Genomic DNA, 13624 nt, shown 5'->3' with positions numbered 1-13624 from the left:
TGGAGACAGCAAGGGGGAGTCCTAGACCTGTAAACCACCTGGAATTCCTCCATGTCACATAAAAGACCCCCTGTGGCTCCTCCCTCTTCCTACCCCAGTGCATCTCGAAGGTAAGTGTGCATCAGAACCACCTGAAGGACTTATTAAAGCACAGCTTCTGGCCCCAGTCCCAGAGTTTCTGATTTAGTAGGTTTGGGGCGAGACCCAAGAATTTGCATTTACAAGAAGTTTCCAGGTTGCTGATGCTGCTGGTCAGTGGATTACACTTTGATAACCCAGGTCTCCGGCCTCATCTCCTCCCATTCCCTCCCACACCCTCTACACACCACACTTTGCACCACCCCCTCATGCCTATTGCCCACCATCAGTGGTTTTGATGTATGGTTAAGAAAATCTGACCCAACCACACAGAATGAGACAATGGAATTTTGAACTGAATTGACTACGAGACATGAACAAAATAAAACAAAACAAAAAACTGAACTAAAACGAACACTCTGAAGCTGCCTGGCTGGTTTATATGGAGGTCTGTAATTCCAGATCTCAAAGTATGAGTGCACACCTGGGGTCCTCTCTGCTCCAGCCCTCATGAAATTTGCCTGAACATCCTGTTTTCCAGCCTCTCTCCACATCCAAGCAAGCCCAGGAGAATTAGTCACAGAGGCCAGCAGACGCTGTGGGCTCAAGAGGCACCTGTATGACACACGTGTCTATACTCGCCTCGCCTACCCACTGCAGACATTGCTAATCAACCACAACACCTGATTCTAACATCCATCCTTGTCTCTCTTTACCCTGGAGCTGACTTAGCCTCAGAATCTTTCCCAGTGTGGTCCAAGCACTCATTTCCAAGTAAGCCGAGATGGTAATCAAATTCAAAACTATGTTGTTCTGGTCAGGAACTGACCCATCTTCTTTCTTCACCTCTCTAGTTGCAAACTGCTCACACAGTATTTCGTCATCTGCTCCTGTCTCAGCTCTGGGTTCCATTCTTTTGCCTACCATCTCCAGATACCCCAGCCCTGAAGCATTCAGCTCTCTTGAGTGGCGTTTTTTGCTTTGGAGCTTAGCACAGGGCCCACCAACATCAGGTACCTAGCCATGATTCTTGATATCTGGGAGTTTGTGAATGAAAAAAAAAAGTTTTCCTGGTGTCTCAGTTATTATTGCCTAACAAGCTGCTCCACAACATACTAGCAGAAAGCAAGAACAGTTTTATTTGCTCGTGATGCTGTGGGTCAGGGATTCGGTAGGGTTCAGCTGGCTGAGTCCTCTGCTTCACAGGCCATCGTATGGCTTTCTCACATGGCTGAGAAATGAAACAGATTTCAGGAGGGCCTTTCCACGTGGCTGCCTAGGCTCTCTCACATTATGGAGGTTGGGTTCCAAGAAGGAGCATTTCAAGTGACAAAGGCAGAAGCTGTTGGTCTCTTAGGACCCAGTCTCCGAGTTACACAATGTCCCTGCTGTCACATTCTACTGGTCAAACAGACCACAGAGCCAGCCCTGATTTAAGAGGAAGGGAAATAGACTCTTCTCCATGAGAGGAGCGGCAAATAATTTGCATCTTTAACCCAACAAATCTGGGGAGTTTAAGGGTTATGGCGTCCAGTAGGTACTCAATAACTATTTCTCAATGAATGAACTAAGTGGTGCCATTGCCAGGATTGGCTAGGGCTCCCCCAGTTCATGCCTTGTCCCAGCATTCCCTCGCACAAACTCAGACTTAGCTCCAGACCCAGCTGCGTGCTACTGTAGGGTAATGGGTGGATTCCTACACCTGGCCTGGTGTGTGGGCGGCAAGAGTGAGGTGCAGGCCTCGAGTGGGGACCCACCGAGGGGTATGGGTAGAAACTTCCTGCAAATGAGTCATACTTGGGGGCAGGGAGTCTGAGCTGCTCCAGGCCCATTTCCATCTCATTGATGCAGAATTGGAGAAAATGCTGATTTTTTTTTTTTTTTTTTTGAGCACTGGAGACAGAGAGCAATCTGGGTTGCTATGCAACCAGCGCCTGTGCCCAGCTGATAACACCAGAGGAATTAACTGTCCTTGTCCTGCTCAGGCTCTGGAGGAGGGGGCTGACGCTGCTTCCCCACGCCTCAACCTCAGCCCCCGCCAGCTCAGTCTCTGGCCCAGTTACGGATGGGGGAATCTGGAGCCAGGTCCCAGCCTCTCTCTTGCTTCACAAGGAGCAACCAAGGGGGAGTCCCTTGCCTCATGCCAAGGCGGGGGTGTTGCAGAGTGAGGAGGGAGCTGCCTGAGGGTCTCTTGGACGAAGGGCATCTCCATATTCTCTGATCTGCTAATGAGCTGTGAATTAAAGACAAACAAACTCAGAGGGAGGCTGGAAAGAGGGCAAGGCTGGCGAAGGGCTGACCCACAGTGAGGACAAGATGGGCAGAATGAGGCCAACTCCCGAGGCAGCGGAGGAGCTCTGCCCGCAACAGCCCCCAAGGCCTGGGGAGAGGCAGGCCAGGCAAGGGTAGGATGTCCTAGTGAGCAAGGGAGCCAGGGGTAGGGGTGGTGGGGCCTTGGCATCCTCGGAAGACCAAGGACTCTCATATCCAGAATCTAAAAAGCAGAGGACAGCCCATCCGGGGACTCAGGGGCTGCTCAGGGGGAGACCCAGGGAAACAGACTTAATGTGTTCCTCTCCCCACTAGACTGACTCTTTAAGGGCAAGGAACACGTAACATAAGGGTTTCAGAGTCAGACCTGAGTTCAAATCCAGCCACTTATAGCTGTGGGACCTTGGGCCAGCCACGTCACCTCCCTGAACGTCAGTCTTCTCAGCCACAGAAAGTAGAGTAACAGGATCTCCTTTATAGACTTGTCGTGAGGATGAAACGCGATCATGTATTTAGTTGGACCGTTGTAAACGGCTGTTTCTGTGAATGAAAACTGGTCAAATATTGGCTCTTTCCTTTGGTTCAACCTAAAATGTCCAGCGCTGAGCACTGTCCTGCACCCAAAACACACTCAGTGAACAGAAGCAGCTATTAATGCCTTTTGTTGTCCTGGGTGGTGTTCCAGTACGCATGTTCAGTGGACAAATGAATGAATGAAGAAAAGCAGGATGGGGACAGAGCAGGGGCTGGGCTTGGGTGGCTGGTCCCCAGACCCAGAAGATGCTGACAGACGACAGGGGCCCCTCTCCAGAGCGATCAGGGAGCCATGACCCCAGGAAGCCAAGTTCACAGCCCCTGCCTGGCTGCTCCTCCTGTTCCCTCACCCCACTCCCCCTGCCCCTCCCCATGTGTGCCCTCTGTGTTTCTTTCTCTCTCTTGCCCCATTTACTGAGCAAAAGTCTTGTTTTCAGGTTACCATGGTTACCATTTACTTGTACACTTACTCTGTGCCAGGCTCCAATCTAATCACTTTGCAGGCATTAACTTGTCTACTCCAAACAATTACCTAACTTGAACCGTATTTTTAACCCTTTGAGGTAGAGTTTAAAATTTTTTTTATTGAGGCATAATTTACATTAAATAAAATGCACCCATTTTCAGTGTACAGTTCAATGCGTTTTGGCAAATGTATACATCCATGCAGCCACCATCCAATCAAGATACAACATGTTCATCACACCAGAAAGTTCCCTCCTGCCACTTTGCAGTCTGTCCCCACACTGACTCTCCCACCCACCCCTCCAGCCCCGGGGGCCACAGATACGCTTTTGGTCACTGTAGACTCGTTTTGACTTCTCCAGCATTTCATGTCACGGGACTCATACAGTGGATACATTTTGTGTCTGGCTTCTCTTTTTATCATTAATTTCTTCCTTTTAATTGCTGAATAGTTGTTATGGACTGAATTGTGTCCCCATCTCAACCCCAAAAATTCAGAGGTTGAAGCCCTCCCTCACCCCCTCATTGTGATTTTATTTGGAGTTACAATACTTTAAAGGTATAATTAAGGTTAAATTTGGTCGTAAAGTTGGGACCCTAATCCTATAGGGCTGGTGACCTTATAAGAGGAGGAAGAGACATCAGGGATGCCCATGCACAGAGGAAAGGCCGGGTGAGGACACAGGGAGAAGGTGGCTGTCTGCAAGGTGAGGAGAGAGACCTCAGGAGAAGCCAAACCGGCGTCAACTTGATCTTGGACTTTCGGCTGCCAGAACTGTGAGAAATAACTTTCTGCTGCTTGAGCCATGCCATCTGTGGTGTTTCCTAACAGCAGCCCTAGCTGGTGAAGACAGTAGAATTCCATCAAGTGAGCAGTTTGTTCCTCCACCAGTGGTAGCAGTTTTATAGATGAGGAAACTGAGGCTTAGAGACGCCCAACTACTTGTCTGAGGTTCCCACAGATCAGGTAAGAGCTCAGTGCAAGTGAGCGGGACTGTCGAGCCAGCGCTCCCGCTGGGCGAGGTGGAAAAGTAGCCCCAAACCGGTGTTTGCATGAACGCCAGCAGAGGCCGAGCTGCCACCCTGGGATCCAGCCCGCCCCAGCAGGAGCCCAGGGGGCCCTGCCCGGTAGGAGGAGGCGAGTCAGGGGAAGGTGCCCTGGAAGGTTCCTGTGAAGCCCCACCCCCTTTCCATCTTTGCCCTCAGATGCTGGGGTGCACAGACCTTCAGTAGGAGCCCAGTTGGAGGAGTGGTTGGTGCCTCACAGGCTGAGAAGGACTGGGGGGCAGGAGAGGAGATTCGCGGAGGGAGACTGTCCAGTGAAAGACCCTGCTGAGGACTCAGCAGAGCTGGAATTGGACCAGCCCTGCTTCCCTGAACCTCAGCCTGCTTGTCCGTAAAATGGTCATGAAAATTCTCCTTACCAACCTCACCAGTGGGGAAGGAACAAATGTTGTATGATTCCAAATTCGCAAGGTACCCAGAGCAAGAGGGGTAGTCTTCCTTCTTACCACACCAATATAGTGGGGAGGGTGGAGTGATCTCCCCCATTTCACAGATGAGGAACCTGAGGCCCAGGGAAGAAAAGAACACTGGGGCCTGGGCCAGCGCACCAAGAAGCATCCTTGCTTTGGGCTGAGACAGCCTCTAGGTCTGGGCTCTGAAAAACGCTCTGGGCCTTTAGTGCCTCAGATGCCTGCCTCCCTTCCAGGCTGTAAGTTCCTGAGTCTGGGATTGTGTCCAGTTTCCTCACCATTATACCCTAGAATCCGGTGAGTTCCTGACACACAGAGGGTACTCAGCCAATATTAATACATAAATGAATGAGCGAATGATAGCCATGCTTTTCAAAGAGGTATACGAGTAGCCTGGGAGAGTATCAGAAAGGGCCAGAAGCCACAAGTGCCCCTCCAGGAGTGTCCTTTTTATTCAGAGTACAGGGGAGATAATTCAGTTACCATCACTTTGGGGAGTATTTTTCAATGGTGTTAAAATATATTCTGGTAAGATGGCTTCTTAAAAAATTAACCATAGAATAACCATATGATTCAGCAATTCCACTTCTGAGTCTATACGCAAAAGAATTGAAAGCAGGAACTCAAACAAATACTTGTACGTCAAGGTTTGTTGCAGCATCATTCACAATAGCCAAAAGGTGGAAAGAACCAAATGTCCATCAATGGACGAACAAATGAACAAAATGTAGTCTACACAGACAGCGGAATATTATTCAGCCTTAAACAGGAATGAAATTCTGACATATGCTACAACATGGATGAACCTTGAAGACATTCGCTAAGTGGTAGAAGCCAGATGCAAAAGAACAAATGTTGTATGATTCCAGATACACGAGGTTCCTAGGGTAGTCATACTCATGGAGACAGAAAGTAGAATGGTGGTTGCTGGTAGGGGCTGGGAGGAGAGGGGAATGGGGAGTTACTATTTAATGGGTAAAGAGTTTTTGTTTGGGAAGACGAAAAAGTTCTGGAGGTGGACGGTAGTGATGATGGTACAACAATGTGAATGTACTTAGTGCTACTGAACTGTACACCTACAAATGGTTAAAATGGTAAAATTTCTATTACTCCACAGCATTGAAATCATTCTCATGGGTGATCAGGGTCACCGTTCTGTCTCAGTGGGGCGTGCATGGTGGTCCTGACCACCTTCCCTGCTGAGTCAGTTGCTCCAGGCCCCCATGTCCAGGCTGCAAGTTGGAGGGAGGAAGTGGGGTGATTGAAGGGGACCTGGCCAGTAAGGTGATTTTCCCCATAACCCACCAACCTGCCAGCCTGGTACTTCATTTTCTTCACCAGGTATCTCTTGAGTGTGTGCCAAGTGCGGATTTACCAGGCGAGGCAGGGGTGAGAGGTACAGAGGCAAACCACGCCCAGGGTCTGGTGTCCCGGAGCATCTAGGCCAAGAGGAGAGGCATGATGCCCTTTACATCTGTAAAATGGGACTAAACCTGCTCCATGGGGTTGGAAGGGATGAAGCTGGGAAAGCTCTTGCAAAGGGCCTGGCCCAGAGCAAGAGCCTAGGAGATGCCAGCAGCTTTTACTGTTTTTTTGTTTTTGTTCTTTTGTTTTTGTTTTGCTTTTTACTTTTAACTCTCATCAGAGGTAAAGAGTTGGCCATGGAGTGCGGGGTTCTGTGAAAGAAGAAGCCAAAGAGAGGGCTACAAAGAACAGTTTCTTTGTAATATAGAAGAAGAAACCGCCCTCAAGGAGCAAAGTGGGGTCTTGGCTAATCACAATTTCTCTGCATTTCCCCACCCCCACCCCAATCAAAAGCCTGGTCTAACATCAACCGCCTGCCCCCCTCCTACACTTTGTGCCCCCACCTCCATGACTCACACTCCTCCCATCTGATTACTCACTGGCCTCCTTAGTCCAAAGCTCTTGATGGATTTGGTAATTGAAGTAATTACGGTAATTTTACCTTAAAGACAGGCAGCTGCAGATTCCCTATTGGGGAGCCCCCTCCCTGGGCCTCCTGCCAGCCAGCATTCAGGGACAATGAAAGTAACTCCCATTCCCTTCCCCAAAGTGTCTGGGGTGGGAAAGGGTTTCTCAATAGAAGGCATCTCCCACCCTCTGAGCAGCCCCCGGGGTGGGGCAGGGGACAGCAGGATAGGCTTGCCAGGAATAATTTTCATTTCTCCCACCACAGCCTTGGTTCCAGGGACTTGCAAAGAGCAGGGGACACTGGCCTGTTCCCTCTCCGGGCTTGAAAATCAGGACAGGCGATCCCCTCAAGTGTGTGGATGAAGTCCTGATAGATCACAATTGCACATATCCTGTAGGGTCCAGGTGTGAGGGGCAGGCAGGGGTGTGGGCCCTAGGACATGGAGGGGGAGAGTCACCTGCCCACAGCCAGGTACCAGGCAGTGCGCTCCCTCCCTCCATCCCCGCCCCAGCCAGAGCCGGAGGGACGTTTGCCTTCACACCCTTGTCCCTCTAACGCCAAGAGTCAAGTGCAGGGAGGATGAAGGAGGTGGAGATCTCTTCTGGTTTCAAGTTAGTAGTCGCCTCAGAGAGAAGGGTCTTCAATGAGGGTCCTGAAGGATATATGAGACCCCCTTGGGAGGGACTAGGGCAGTGAGGGACCCCAGCCAGACGCCAGTGCAGACCAACAGGCAGTCCCATGCAGGGGCATTTGAGGCCACATCTAGGTCTGCTAAGAGTAAACCTTGGGGCAGTCTCAGAGTTCCCAGGCCAGTGTTTTGGTCTATTTAAACCCTTCCAGTCTTCCCAAACCTCTTAGGATCCGTTTCCAGTCCCTGCCCAGTCTGCCCACTGGCCCCTTGCACTCTCTCAACGTCAGCCACATCAGCCTTTCTGTGTCTCCTCCTGAGGGCTGGGACCCTCCCTGCCTGTTTATTACTCTGGCCCCAGTCTAGCCCAGCGCTGGGCTCATAGTGGGCACCTAATTTCATCATCCAGCGACTGCAGAATCTCTCATTTCCTCCTCCCCGCCCTCTGTGGGGACTGAGAAACAGCGAGTGAAAGTCTGGGAGCACAGAGAGGCTGGGCAAGTTACCTGCAGCCCCACAGAGCTGGCTTGGAGCGCCATCCGCCAGCCAGCCCAGGGTGGCCCCGTCTAAGCACTGCCCCTCCCAGGGAGGCACCCACCCGAATGCCAGGTGAGACACTTCTCTGCTTGGGGGCCATTTTCTCCATTTGCTCAAGGAAATGTTCCTCCTGGAGGGCATCTGTCCAAATCCCATGCTGCTTGCTCTCAGAAGCTGGAGGTAGCAAGGGCTTGTTCAGTCTGTTCGTGCTGCTGTTACAAAGTACCGCAGGCTGGGGACTTAAACAGCAGACATTTATTTTCTCACAGTTCTAGGGGTTTGAAGTCCAAGATCAAGATGCTAGAAAATGTGGTTCCTGTGAAAACTCTCCTCGTGGCTTGCAGATAGCGGCCTCTTCACTGTGTTCCCACATGGCCTTTCATCCGTGTGGGCACAGACAGAGGGAGAGCTCTGGTGTCTCATCTTCTTACAAGGACACCAGTCCTATTGGACCAGGGCCCCATCCTTATGACCTCGTTTAACCTTAATTACCTCCTTTAAACCTGATCTCCAAATACAGTCACCTTGGGGGTTATGGCTTCAACATATGAACTGGGGGAGGGGGACACAATTCAGTCCATACCAGGGCTCCTTAAAATCAGCATGATCCCAGCCGGAGTGAGCCCCAGACAGCAAAGAGCCCGGAGAAGCCGGGCACCCACTGTGAGCTGTGCTAACTCAGCAGCAGGGCTGGTGCGAGGTCATCAATCACCAGATGCCACAGGGTGGAAAAAGATGAGCCCTCGGATAGCGCCGAAGATGAATGGGGAAACTGACATGTGATTAAACTGGGCTTCTCCGCTGGTGGCTGACGGCCCACTCTGAGCGCAGAGCTAGCACAGCCAGGCCTGGGCTCCCAGCACCCACCAAGGCACTTGCCCCTCCGGCCAGGGTTAAAGGATTGTCCCTCCAACCACACAGCTCCCTGTCATCCCAGCTCTGTGTGAGACACGCCGTGGGACCTGCACAGGTGCTGAGAACCATGGGGGAGATGACACCACCACTCACCATTTCAGCTGCCTGGCTCTTGTTTAATAATAATAATAATAATAATAATAATAATAATAATAATAATAATAATAATAATAATAATAGTAATAATAGTAATAATAATAATAATAATGACAGCACTGAATGAGCGCTGGGGGTAGGTACTTCAGGTGCATTTCCTCATTTTCCCACATCAAACCAGGGAGGTCAGAGTTAAGTCAGGTGGTAAGGACAACAGTTTCCAGAGGAAACAGAGGAGCTGAGAGGTATTCGTTGATCCATTCATTCACCCAACGGATTTTTATTGGGCACCTACTATGTACCATTATATCCACAAAGGTGAGCAAAGTCCCACATGGTCTCTGCTTTCATGGGGTTACATCCTAGTTGGGGACACAGATGAGAAAAAGCTAATTAAGTAAGATAATTCCAGGTAATGATAAATGCTAGGAAGAAAGTTAATTAAGGCAATGAGAGAGAGAGTAGGAGAGGAAGCAACTTCAAACACGATGGTCAGAGAGGCCTTGTGAAGGAAGGGACAAGTGAGCTGAGACCCGGAGCTGAAGGAGCTGGCCATGGGAGCAGCTGGGGGTGCTGTTCTAGGCAGAGGGAACAGCACGTGCAACGCCCAAAAGCACGAATGACCTCGGTATGTCTCAGGAATAGGATGGAGGCTCATGCGGCTGGCTCTGCAAAGTGACGGGGAGGATGGGTGAAGTGACATCAGAGACACTGGACGGGCCTCAGAGGCCAGGGTAAGGAGTTGGGATGTTATTTGAAGTGGTGTGGGATTCCTCTGGAATATTTTCAGTAGGAGGGCTTTCAGTATAATTGAGTTTTTCTTTTACAAGGGTCATCATGGCTGCTGTACAGAGAATAGATAGGATAGCAAGGAGAGTAGGTAAAAGGCATCGAAGCCACTGAGACTTTGTACCATCATCATCACCATCACCATCACCACCATCACCACCACCACCACCATCACCACCACCACCTCCATCACCACCACCATCATTACCACCATCACCATCCCACCACCACCGTGAGCAGCAGCATTGAGATGACAATGGCTTGGACTAGGATGGTAGTAGGAGCAAAAGAGTAAAGTGGGGGGAAGCAGTGTATTTTAGTGGGAGTTTCAGCAGGGCTTGTAGATGGACTGTGGGGAACAGAAGCAGCAACTCTGGCTGAATCTCTGGTATTTCTCCCACATGGAAAATCTACCCAATCTCTCTACTTCTGTTCTTGACTGTCCTCTCTCACCAGCACCTACCAGGTCCTGATCCTGCTTCAGGCAACCAGGGTGTGGCTGGAAGAGCACTGGGTTTGGAACTGGGCATCCAACGTTCTCACTCTCTGTGTGACTTTAAGAACATGGTTTAGCCTCTCTGAACTTTGGCTCCTTCGTATGTAAAAATGGGACCATGGTAATACCTGCCTCAAAGGATTGTGGGCTAGTGCTGGGCTGAACTCATGCTTCATTCAGTCTGGGCTCTTTGGATGGAGCTTCTGGGGGAACTGAGGTCACTTAAGGCTTGTAACCTGCTACAATCTCCATTGCCCTGCCAGGCAGTTCCAGAATTAATGTCAATCCCTCCTCACTGGGTTTTCTGCATTCCCCTTTCCTGGTTCTGAGGGTGTTTGCACTGTGGGAAGTGGGGGGAGAGAGTGGGAGGCTGCGGAAGTGACCATCATTAAAACACTTACAAGTATGGATATTCAAAGCAAAAAGAGTTTGAATTTATGGTCTAAAATAGGTAAGAGCTTGCATCTTGACACCAGACTAATCTGCATTGGAATTAAATCTTGTCACTCATGGGCCATGTGGCCAAGTAATACTAACTTTCTGAGTCTCAGTTTTCCTCTCCTGCAAAGAGGTCATGATGATAATCTGTCTCATAAGGTTGTTGTGGGGATTAAAGGAGTTAATATATGTAAAGTACCTGGTGCATAGTAAGTGCTTAGTGACTCAGCTGCTGTCATCACATCACTCAAACTAAAACACTGGATTATTGTAAAGATTAAATTTATAAAGCTCTTGGTGTTCTCACCATCATTAGGCTGCTCCTTAGAGCCCCAGGGCTTAGTTAGGTGGGGTTCTGTTTGATGATCCACTCGCCATGGGGGTTGGCACGGTACAGCTCTAACAGGCAGTTATCTAGGTCTAGGAGACGCACACCTGTGCGAAGCAGGGGCGCAGGAGGTTGAGGTGGGAGAGACCAGCCTCCCTGTAGCCAAAGGGAACCACTCGGATGCAATTTGCGCTCCAGAGCCCCCTTGTGGCCACGGCTGGACTTCACCCCTTCTCCTCCTCCCCTCCCTCCCTTGTAAGGCTTTGGCTGAGGAGCACTCTGCTCTCTCAGAGCATCTCTACACAGGAAGCCTGGTTTAGGCCTCTGCTCCCTGGCCAGCGGTTCTCAAAGTGTGGTCCCTGCATCAGCGGCATCAGTGACACCTGGGAAGTTGTTAGAAATGCAGATTCTCAGGGCCCAGCCTCCCGTGTCTTAAATACCCTCCAGGTGATTCTGATGCACTGCTCAAGTTTGAGACATCACTGCTTTAGAGAACACAACTGAAATCAGCTGCCCAGCCTCAGTTCCCACAAAGCTGGGGACTCTCAGACACGTGTTTACAGAATTCCTTAAGGAATCATGGCCGCTGCCCCGGAGGAGGTTCACGTCAGCTAGGCTGGCCCAGAGGTTGGAGGTACTGACAACTGTCACACTAAACAAAAAACTCTGCCCTCTCCATGCCTGAAGCCAGCTCCAGGCAAAACTGCAAACTCCAAGACTGAAGTCTAGGGCGTGCACAGGCTGACCCTTAACCTCATAGCAGGGATCCACCTGGTTTCACGGGAGAGGGCTGAGGGGAGGGAGGACTCACCCCAGGGTGGACTCTGGGCTCCCCAAGAGGGGGACAAGGTATTACTGGTATTCCCTGCGACTTCACAGAGGATGACAGCTGGCATCATGGACCTGCTGCTGCAAGACTCAAAGAAGCAAGCCACTGAAGGCAGCGAGACCAACCACTGTGTGGGAAGCCCAGGCCTGGAAGGGGTAGCCTCTTTGATTTTTGGCTCCAGGTGGGAGATGAGACACAAGGACCCTCCTGAGAGAGCCAGAGCCCACACAGGAACCCAGCACTAAGAGGCAGGGAAGAGGCAGCTGGGAGGCACTCGGAGAGGACCAGCCATGGGCCCCTCCCTACAAGGCCCCTTCCCATTGGGCATCAGAATGGAAGCTGTTGGAGAGGTGGGATGAGGGGGGATGGATAGGGGACAGGAGCCTGTGGTGAAGGGCAAATTCCGAGTCAAGATGGATTATGAATATTGTACAAGTATGTGTGTTAATTATAATTATTATACAAGTATCATATAATTATCATGTGATAATTATGGATATCCTGGCTTCAATTCCAAAATCTGTCCCCACTTTGCTGTGTGGCTCTGGGCCAGGCCATTCCTCTCTCTGAGCCTCAGTTTTCCCATCTGTACAAGGAGGAACTGGACTAGACACTTGCTAAGACCAAGTCCTTCATGTCAACTCCATCAAGGGGGCTCCTGAGAGCTCAAGCTGTTTCTTATGTCCTGGAGTGACAGCTGCATACCAACCCCACTGATCTTCTTCCAGCTCTTTGGCCATGCTGCCTCAGGCCATTTGCACATGCAGTTTTCTGTGGCTGGAAGCCTTACCTCATTCCCCAGACTCTACCAGGTGCCTTGTTTTACCTTCCCATTGTTCCCTATATTTCTTATAAAACCTAATACAGTTTGTAACTTGATATTTACTTTATCGCTATTTGACTCATGTTTGCCTCTTCCACAGGGCTGTGAATATGGAGGTCCATGGGTCCGTGCCTGTTCTTTTCACTGTGATTCTAGCATTCCATGTTGTACCTAGTGCAGAGTAGGCATTCATTAAATACTAAGACGAATGATTGAATAGTGGCTGTTACTATGATTTGGAGCCAAGAAGGTTAGAGAACCCAGTTCTGACCACCCCAGAAAGAGACAGTCCAATGGCATGTGCAACTCCCTTCGATGGCTTTCCTCTCTGAGGGCTGACCCCTCCCCGCACCCAATCCCTGCTCCCTGAGGGGACAGGCTCCTGTAAGGGGTAAGGGGGAGGTGGCCCCGACAGTGGGAGGGGGCCGTCCATGTCCTCACTGCCCTCTTGACACTGCGAACCAGGGCTGAGGTGCTCTGTGAACCGTTCAGGACATGGGCCACTTTGGTGCAGGCGCGGAGGCACTTCCAGGGGATCTTTGCTAGGCCAGGCCACCCAGATATTTGCCACCTTAGGAGTTTGCCAAGAGAACATGATTCCTAAATGTGGGCACACTCATGCGTGCCTGGAATTCAGATGTGTGTGTAAACACGCATAAACGTGCACTTACACAAATACCTGTGCTGAAAATACAAGATGCATAAATACACACCCACACCAGCTGCTTGTGCACGAAGCATATCATGTCCACGTACACAAAGGCACGTACAGAAACGCGTGTGCACGCGGTTCACGCTCATACCCAACAGGAGCGCATGCAGGGCGCCTACAGACGCAAGCATACAGGTTTATACAAATACACCGCATGCACGCGCGACACCGTCAACTCCTCTGTTCTGGACTCCTCCAGAGGACTTAATATTCCACGTAGTCTTAGTAGTATCCTGCTACTGCCCCCCCTCCAAATCACTCCACACCCTGCACAGCG

This window comes from Camelus bactrianus, chromosome 19 (genome assembly GCF_048773025.1).
Source record: "Camelus bactrianus isolate YW-2024 breed Bactrian camel chromosome 19, ASM4877302v1, whole genome shotgun sequence".
Classification (NCBI taxonomy): Eukaryota; Metazoa; Chordata; class Mammalia; order Artiodactyla; family Camelidae; genus Camelus; species Camelus bactrianus.
The sequence above is the reverse complement of the archived record's forward strand: the minus strand, read 5'-3'. Positions refer to the sequence as shown.